This window comes from Melanotaenia boesemani (assembly GCF_017639745.1).
Source record: "Melanotaenia boesemani isolate fMelBoe1 chromosome 2 unlocalized genomic scaffold, fMelBoe1.pri SUPER_2_unloc_2, whole genome shotgun sequence".
In the NCBI taxonomy this organism is placed as follows: Eukaryota; Metazoa; Chordata; class Actinopteri; order Atheriniformes; family Melanotaeniidae; genus Melanotaenia; species Melanotaenia boesemani.
In genome coordinates, this window is record NW_024580583.1 from 292,386 (window position 1) to 301,111 (window position 8,726).

Consider the following 8,726-nt stretch of genomic DNA (forward strand, 5'->3'; position numbering starts at 1 on the left):
ACTCACATGATAGAAAAAGTTCTTTTTATTCACTTACACAAGTTTCTGAATAAACAGAATATTTTAGAAGGATCTGAATCTGGTTTTAGGACCAACCACAGAACCGAGACGCCCTTTTAAACATTGTTAACCACCTCAGGTGGAACTTGGACCCACAGAAACTTCCAGTCCTGGTTCTACTGGATCTTAGTGCCGCCTTTGATCCAGTAGATCAGCAGGTTTTATTAGACAGACTCAGAAGTCTGGTGGGCCTCTCAGGTCCTGGTCTTAAATGCTTTTACTCCGATCTCACAGATCCACAGTTTCCAAGCTTGAACTGAGTTTTTGTTCCTGGACTTGAACATCTGCGAGTCTCAGAACATGATGATCCCACCACTCTCCTTCTGTGGGACACTTCCACATCCCAAACATCCCGTTCATCCACAGGAACTCAGTACACTCCTTTTCCACCAGCACTTTACTTTCTACAAGGCTTGAAAGCAGCTGGATCTCGTCTTCTCAACACACAACTAGCAGCGTGAACCTTTGACACGTTCCCTCATCTCTGCAGCTGCACAGCTGAACATCTTTGAATCAGGAGTTGTTGCTGCATCTTCAGGTAGAAAAGGATAGAAAATGGTCAAACGTCTTGAGCCCTCAGATATGAAGTGCTGCATTCTACCATTATTCCCATTACCTGAGCAGGACCACTGGCCTTGTTTGTGTAGGTTCTGGTTCAGAAAATCCACTTCTAGTGTCTCATACAGCCGTTCACAGATGCTGAAAAGCTGTCAGTTTAACAGCTTGATGTGTGTCCAGCTTGTTGCTTTCCTTTCATTCTCACATCCCCCCGTTCCATAGAAGGAATCTGCAGCTGCAGGAAAACTTGTCCAGGTCATCTTCTCCACACTGAGTAGAGCAGCAGCTTTCTGGAAGGATCACAATGTGAAAACATCACCAGTGAAGCTACACGATGTTTGAACTGGCAGCTGGATCCATTTCTTCTGATCACAGTTCATTAGTTTTATCACATCCTAAGAGCCATGAAGATCTTTGCTTGTGTAAACTGCAGACATCAGATCCTGGTTTCAGTGAGTATATTTATCTTCCTGTTCTTCTCTCCATGTGTGAGCAGTGCCAGCTTGATGAAGCTCCAATAATTAAGCCTCGTTGTGGATTTTAACATTAACAGCTACTTTTCTTAAACCATTTCAACTTTGTTAGCAGCTCCATTTCCTCCTTCTGCTTTCCTCTTATCTCTGGTCCGATCCACGTTTCAAAGATCTGCAGCCCTTTCATCTTCAGGCAAAGCGTGTGTCTTCTGAGCTTTAATCGCCATGACGACGCATGCACCGCTTCACTTTCTGCATGTTGCCAGTATCACCAAGACCTTGTTGAGATGCTTTATTCTAGTGTTACACTCCTGGCTCGATGAGCTTCTACAGAGCTTCTCCTCTACTGGGATTTTTCTTCTAAGGCCCTCAATCCTCTTGAAGACACCAAAGTAAAGTCTTACTGCATCAAACCAGGACGTCCGCTAGACTCAGTACGACTGGAGAACTGTTCAGTTAGGGGGTCAGGGCGAGTTATTTCTCCCGGCCAGAGCCGCATGTCGTCTCACATGCCTGTATGTTTGCTACGTTTACCCACAATGCACTTTGCTTTGTAGTCCACTTCCTGGATTTGGTCTACTTGAAGCGAACCGAGATTCACATCAGTACTTGGACCGAGTCCACCTTCTTTGATCAGGATCAGAACTGGTTTGTTCACAATTCCCCAAACGAAGAGGACTTTCCCAGCAAACGGACCAGGATTCTGATCAAAAAGGGCTGGTGTGAACGCGCCGCTTGGTTCCCTTCCAGGTTCCCCAAGAAACCAGATGTTCCAGTTCCTCCTGGTAAATGTCCTTCCCTTCCATGTGGATTAAACATGTTCAGCATCAAGCATGGTTACTTCTAAATTAATGATGGAATACAGTCCAATGTTTGTTAGAAGAAAAAATTATATCTAAGATGAAACAAAAAAGTTTTCAATCAACATTTTTTAAAGAAGCTTAAATTTTCATAAAGCAGGTTTCACTCATTTTAGTTCCACATGCAGAATTATTCTAAATAGAAATAAAATTTAAATAAAATATATGCCAAAGGAGAGTTAGAAAATAGAGGAAGGAGCCAAATAAACTCCAGGAAAGAGAAGGAATCCAGCAGGAGAAGCTTCAGGATTCAGACAGAATGTGGAGTTCCCAGAACCAGAGACACAAAGAAAAAAAACAAACACCCCAACAAACAAAGGCTGAACATGGAGGTCCAGACAAGACAAACAGAACGGGGATTCAGACAAAGACACAGCTCCAGTTTTAGTCATACAGGAGCATTTTTTTATTTGTTAAGAACTTAGATTATAAATTCCACCTGGTCCTGATGAGCCCAGTTTTAGAACAGCTGCTTTTTCATTGTAGTGCCAATAACTTGTATTACAGCAAAAAGGCATCGATAAAACAACTTCTCATTGGTTTAAACATGGAAATAAAAACTGTCTGGGCTTCTGGGAAAATCAGCTGGTTGATTAGGAACCATTTACAGAGGCTGAGGGTCCATGCTGAAGTGGCTTCAAGTCCACGTCTGTGGACTTTGACATGTCGTTCCCCAAAACGGAGGACAATAAAGTTTTGTTAAATAAACACGTTTTAATATCTTCCAACCCATTAATATTGTTCACGTTAAAAACCAACATAAATTTCCCTCTGGGATTAAAATATGTGACATTTTTAGCAAGTTCTGGAACATTTCTATCAGATCCACATTAAACTGGTATAAACTGGTTTCATTTAAAAAACAGGTTTCTAACTAAAGATCAGGAAAAAATGTCAATCTGCTCCAAATCCATCATGTCTACAAACTGCAGCTACACAGGGCAGATGGATGGAAATGCAGACTAATGGGAAATCTCCTTCGGACTGATGTGGTCTTCAGGGAGAAATGGTTCACCATGGTGGAGGAGCCAGGGATCAAACCACGGCACAGGGGTCAAACAACAAACAACAAAGCAGCATTTAAAACCAGGAACAGGACTCATGTTTAGTAGATCTAAATAAAAATGCACACACTCCTACATGAGTCCAAAGCCATCAGATGGACAGATGGAGGCGTATATGAATGAATGTGAATTGAGGCATTTTCTCTTAATATGGGGAGAGATTAAAACAAAAAAAGTTTCCATGAGAATTTTCTCTACTTTATTTTTTTTTTTTTTTTGGTTTTTTTTTTTTTTTTTTTTTTTGCGTTTTCCTAAATGTGTTCCATTTTCATTGACCTTCTAACTTTTTTTATTACTTTTTTTCATTTTTGTGACTCAGTGGACTTTTATATATTTAATCAGTCTAACTTGGCTTCAACTTTAATGATGCTGCGTGAAATGCAGGAGCAGAAATGAGTTTATTATCCAGTTTAACCACTGCAAGCATTTCAAAGTGCAGTTCCACATCATGACCACAGGGGGGCAGTGTTGTCATATTTATCTTTGCCTTATTTCTGATGGATCAATAAAGTAGAAACAGACTTAAATGTGTCCTTAGTGTCAATATTAACAACACTAAAAGCCAGAATGACGCATCTTTTCATCAACAATCATTTAAGGAAAAGTACTAAAAGTACAAACAAGTAATAAAAGCTGAAATATCTTTGTTTAGTTATCTCTAGAGAGAAAAACTAAAAACTATTATATTTCCATTATTATTATTATTATTATTATTATTATTATATTTACATTGAAATAGTTTATTAATTTTCAGAGAAAGAATAATAAAATAATATTAATAAAAACAGAGAGGAGGTGGGTGTATTTTCCTTCGCGTCCTTCTTTGTTTGTGTGTTAAAGAGTCAACAGTGATGCTTTTGAAGTGAAGAAGTCAATAGTTAACAATTCCTTGTTTCTCTGTCCTGTGAAGGGAGACAGGTGGTTCACTATGACCCTTACCGGACTGGAGTTGAAGCTCAAACATACAGAGGAAAGCTCTACATTTAAACTAGTTTATATTAGCTAGCCAACATTAGCGGCTAACGCTAGCTAGCGTCTGCACATACATTTGTATGATTTACACAAACATGAAGCAGATGGATAAAAAGAGACACATTGAGGAGTAGATTATTTAGTTTTAACATCTATATGATATTAAGTTTGTGCTTAAAGCGCCTGAAGTTCTGCTTATGGGTCGCCGACGCTGGACCGGACCTGCTGCTTCCTGGAGAGACCGTGAGGACGTCTACCCTGTCTCACCTTCAGCAAGAGTGAGGGACACACATGGAGGTTTTCCTCTCCACTGCATGCTCAGGATGGAGGATTAAATCCAAGAGAACATTTCATGGAATCTGTTGGTTTCCTCAGCTGGACAATTATTTTATTATTTGTTGCCTTGCCAGCGTCAATTCATGACAAAGTACAAATAAAGCTAAATTGAACTGAACTGAATGAATCCAGTTTATTTCCAGCTTTATTTAGACTGAGGCTGATGAGATTCCTCTTACTTCCAGAGGTGGAAATCCAACTTTTAGGAAGGTTTGAGCATTTTCCTCCTTGAAACTGAACACGTGACTTCCAAGTACAAATGTAGCTCATGTTGGTTGAATGATTAGAAAAAGCTGTTTTCTTCTGCAACAAATGAGAAGGAATTTCTTTTTTTGAAGAGTCATGATTTGTAGAGCAGCTCTACGCTGCCAGTGGGGGTCTGCAGGGTTCATGAGTTTAACCGAACCAGTCTGTATGTACTTATACTTGTGGTTTGTTAGGTATGATTATTATCAGACAAATAATCCCTGTTATTCTGTCTTCATTTCCTAACACCATAAATGTGTAAAACCACAAACACAACTTGAGGGATCTTTACAATAATGTTTAGTTATGTGATTAATAGTGAAATGAAGTAATCGTGACATCTTTTGAGTTCATGGAAGAACCTGTTTGACTAAACCTCTCCATCTTTTTTTAGCCCAAACTTGTGAGTGTTTGTAACATCAGTCAGAAACTGAATCCTGGAAAAATGTTTCACAAACACAACTTTCACTGTAAAATGAATATTTATCTGTTTTTATTTAGATCACAGCTGTGTGTCATTTCTTCACCTACATTCGCTGCTTCCATCAAGGGCTGGTCAACCAGCAGGACGGTAAGACACACACACACACACACACACACACACACACACACACACACACACACACACACACACACACACACACACTCACACACAGGCCTTCTACCCGAACCAGTAGAAAAACCTGTCATCATTTCTTCACTAACTATTTTTATATGAGCTGAAATAATAGAAAAGGAACCAGAAATGGGAATAAAAGGCATCATGATGAGAAAATAAACCTTCAGATGGAGACTGACTCTAAACCAGTCGTATCTTCTCGTCTGGTCTGTAGGCTCAGGACGTGTGTGTGAGATCTTTGGTCATTTAGAAATGGATATCAGGTGTAATCTGCCGTGTCCTGCAGACTAAAGAGGAGAGGGAGCATCCAGCTTGTTATCAGTGGACAGGTGAACAGCTGCATCTCTGATGGGATGGCTGCATTAGTGCCGATGGCGTGAGCAGCTTCCACATCTGTGAAGCTCCATCAATGCTGAGAAGACCTCGTTTAGACGTGTCTTAGTGAGACAGTAGTGATAGTCATCTCTTTTTATGGAAATGTGATCAGTAAACACGCTATCATGGATCACTCATTGTGGATTTACCAGATAGTTTCTGAATAAACGCTGAGCTTGACGGGATAAAAATCCCAACCTTTCTGGGACTGGGGTTGTATTCCAGTGAGTTTTTTCCACTAGAAGCTTTACTGTCCAGCTGGAAGGTCTTCAGTTCGGTAAACTCTGATTGGCTCCGTCCAATAATCCGACTGTAGGAACTATTGATGAGCGAGCTGCAGATAACAGGATCAGTTATCCATCACATTGATCAGAAGATGCTCTTCACTGTGTGTTTGCAGCGGAGCGGATGTTCTGGGAGGTGATGCAGCTCCGCAGGGAAACGTCCTTCTCCAACCTCGGTACTACAAAGACCAGCCGTGACCCACAGCCCCATCCTCCAATCACAGCGGACTCTTACAGAAGCCCCGCCCACCGCCTCCAGTTCTGGTTTCCAAAAAAAAAAAGAGACTGAAAGCGTTCCGTTGATCCGGATCTGGACTGGAATCCTGTTTGATATTTTCTCCTCACCAGTTGAATCCAGTATTTTAAGACATGAAGCTACAAGACAGATCTTTAACATGAGAAGAAAAATGAAGCTGACATCTTTAAATAATACAAGTTCAATTTCTCAAATAATGTTTCAAGAATTTCATTTCATTTTCATTTTTATTTATTAAACAGGAAAAGATTAAAACAATCGGGCCTGACTCAGTTTAAAAACTGTTTTTCAGCAGGTTCCTGCTCTGCAGAACATACAAACCAAACACACATCACAAATTCCAAGACAAGACAGTACAATCATACAAACACAAACCAAGAGAAGCAGCTTTAGGGGAGGCTATGGAGCCACCTCAGTGGTCGCAGCGGTACCTGTCCATTAGATGGCGAGCAAATATTCTTTTAAATAGTCTTTGTGGTGTTATAGTCCTGATGTGCTGTGGGATCTCATTCCAGGCTTTAGTGAGCACATAAAAGAAAGCTCTCTGACCGTAGCAGTTCCTAAAGGCCGGTAAAGGCAAAAGTCCATTTGTAACCGATCTAGTCGAGCGTTCGGACCTTGAGCTGAGTTTTGGTACCAACGCAGTAAGTGCTGTTGAGATGTGTCCATTCAAGATTTGATAATACAATTTAATCCCATGGCTAATTGTATAGTTCTGAAATGTCAAAGCATTAGACAACGATAGTGCAGAGCAATGGTGAGTCCAGCCTGGAAGCCTGTTATGGATCTTGTGAGCTCTGTTATAGAGTCGTGCTACTGGTTCAAGGATTTCATTTGTTGTAAGTGACCAAACAGGCAGACAATACGACAGAGTAGACATAATGATTGCATGGAGATATGTTTTAGAGACAGAGTGAGTCAAATGTGGTCTAATTTTACTATAAACATATAACTTTTGATTTAACTTTCTGGTTAGGGTTTGAACATGCTCACAGTAAGTGAGATGTGAGTCAAGAGAGACTCCCAAATACTTGTATGTGGAAACAACTGAGAGCTTGTGGTTGCAGAAGGTGATTGGATTGGATATGGATAACTGTCTCCTAGATGAGTAAAAGTACATGCATTCTGAATTATTCAAATTCACTCGAAATTCATTAAAGTAAATTAGTTAAAAACACAAAAGGGTGAATGAAATGAAAGATTGTGTTTCCGTGGAGACGAACATTCAGTGTTTTATAAATAAAGTTGTAATATTTCAGGACTGTTTAAAGGAGGGATGTGTCAACACAGACACACCTGTGACACAATGAGGTGATGATGATGTAACTCATGTACCTCATATACTTCACTACCTGGACTAATAGTTGCTGCTACACACGTCTGTAACATGTTGCATCTGTATATTCCAGCATGTATGTAGTAAGTATGTTCTACTGCACATACCAGTCCAGTGGGGATGACGGGAAGGATCGCTCCCAAAGCCAACACATCATCCCGTTCATTCCCTCTCTCTCTTCTCCTCCAGACTTCAGTCGACCATCTTCAGCTTCTATTTTCCTTTAGTTCTAGTAGCCGACAACACCTGTTCCAGTCTGGCTGCTTCTCTGTACATGGTGTTTATTTAATAGAGACTTTTGTTGTGTTATGTTGGTTTCTTCTAGAAGCCAGTCATGTAGCAGTGTGTCGTCATCAAGCTGCTTCTTCCTTTCAGTAACTAGTAACTGTCTGGAGCAGCTTGTTGTCGTGTCTAAGCTAGCATGTTATGCTACTTCTAGATGATGTTTGGAAAGTTTGCCACACTTTGATGGTGCCAGTAAAATTCCAGCCAGGTGTAGTTTCCGGATGTATAACCCCTACTTGTACCCTCCTAGAACACGAGGAGGGAACACGGCCCCCTCCCCAACCCACCGGAGGAGGATGGTTTTATGATTCAGGTACCAGCAACGGGCAGGATTTGAACTAGACGCTGCACCACTGGCGACTTACGGTTCTCCACCAACCCCACCACGCCACCGAGGACCTTCACACTCACACTTGTTCTCGTGGTGCTTTTATCTTTTCGTTTTGGCCGTTGGACGTGAAAACTGATGTGGTGAATGAAGAGGTTGGATCCCAGGTCCTCCTGCCTCCAGAGTCTTCTCCTACCAGCCTGAGCTGTTCTTCCAGATGTGTGAAGCTTCACTCTTTACTTTAGACTGGACTCTTAGAGGAGTTAAGAAGCTTTAAATTCATGGAGTTTAAACTGGAATTCATCACCTGCAAGCTGTAAGATTTGAACCTGCAGCTTGTTGAACTTCAGCCAGGTCTCCATGCCCCTGAGCCTTCCTCTCATACAGCTGCAGCCTCTGCAGCTTTTCTAACTCCTTCATTTGGCATCCAAAGGGTTAAAAAGTCTTTCCATCAGAAGGTTTGATCACAGTTCTACTGATAATCCAGGCTTCACCATCAGGGTGAGCCGTTCTCCCAGACACTCTGATAAACTTGAAGTTCTTCACTCTTTATTTTTGGCTGTTGGTCTTAGAAACCAACATCAGTGTTTCTACAACATTTAGAGGATCTGAACTGGAAGCTTCTGCTAAGAGTTTTCTTTACATTAACATACGTGTACATTTACACGTGTGTA

General features: G+C 41.0%; 1 protein-coding gene and 1 long non-coding RNA gene across 2 annotated transcripts in view; one reads left to right on the plus strand and one right to left on the minus strand.

The window, feature by feature from the left end:
• LOC121636043 (NACHT, LRR and PYD domains-containing protein 3-like) overlaps nt 1–8,726 on the minus strand; it is a 293,753-nt gene that overhangs the window by 183,326 nt on the left and 101,701 nt on the right. The gene's annotated exons all lie outside the window — the stretch shown is intronic.
• Nucleotides 213–8,539, plus strand: LOC121636053. The gene is made up of 3 exons (XR_006009600.1): nt 213–301; nt 7,772–7,775; nt 8,508–8,539. It is a non-coding gene; the product is annotated as an uncharacterized LOC121636053 (long non-coding RNA).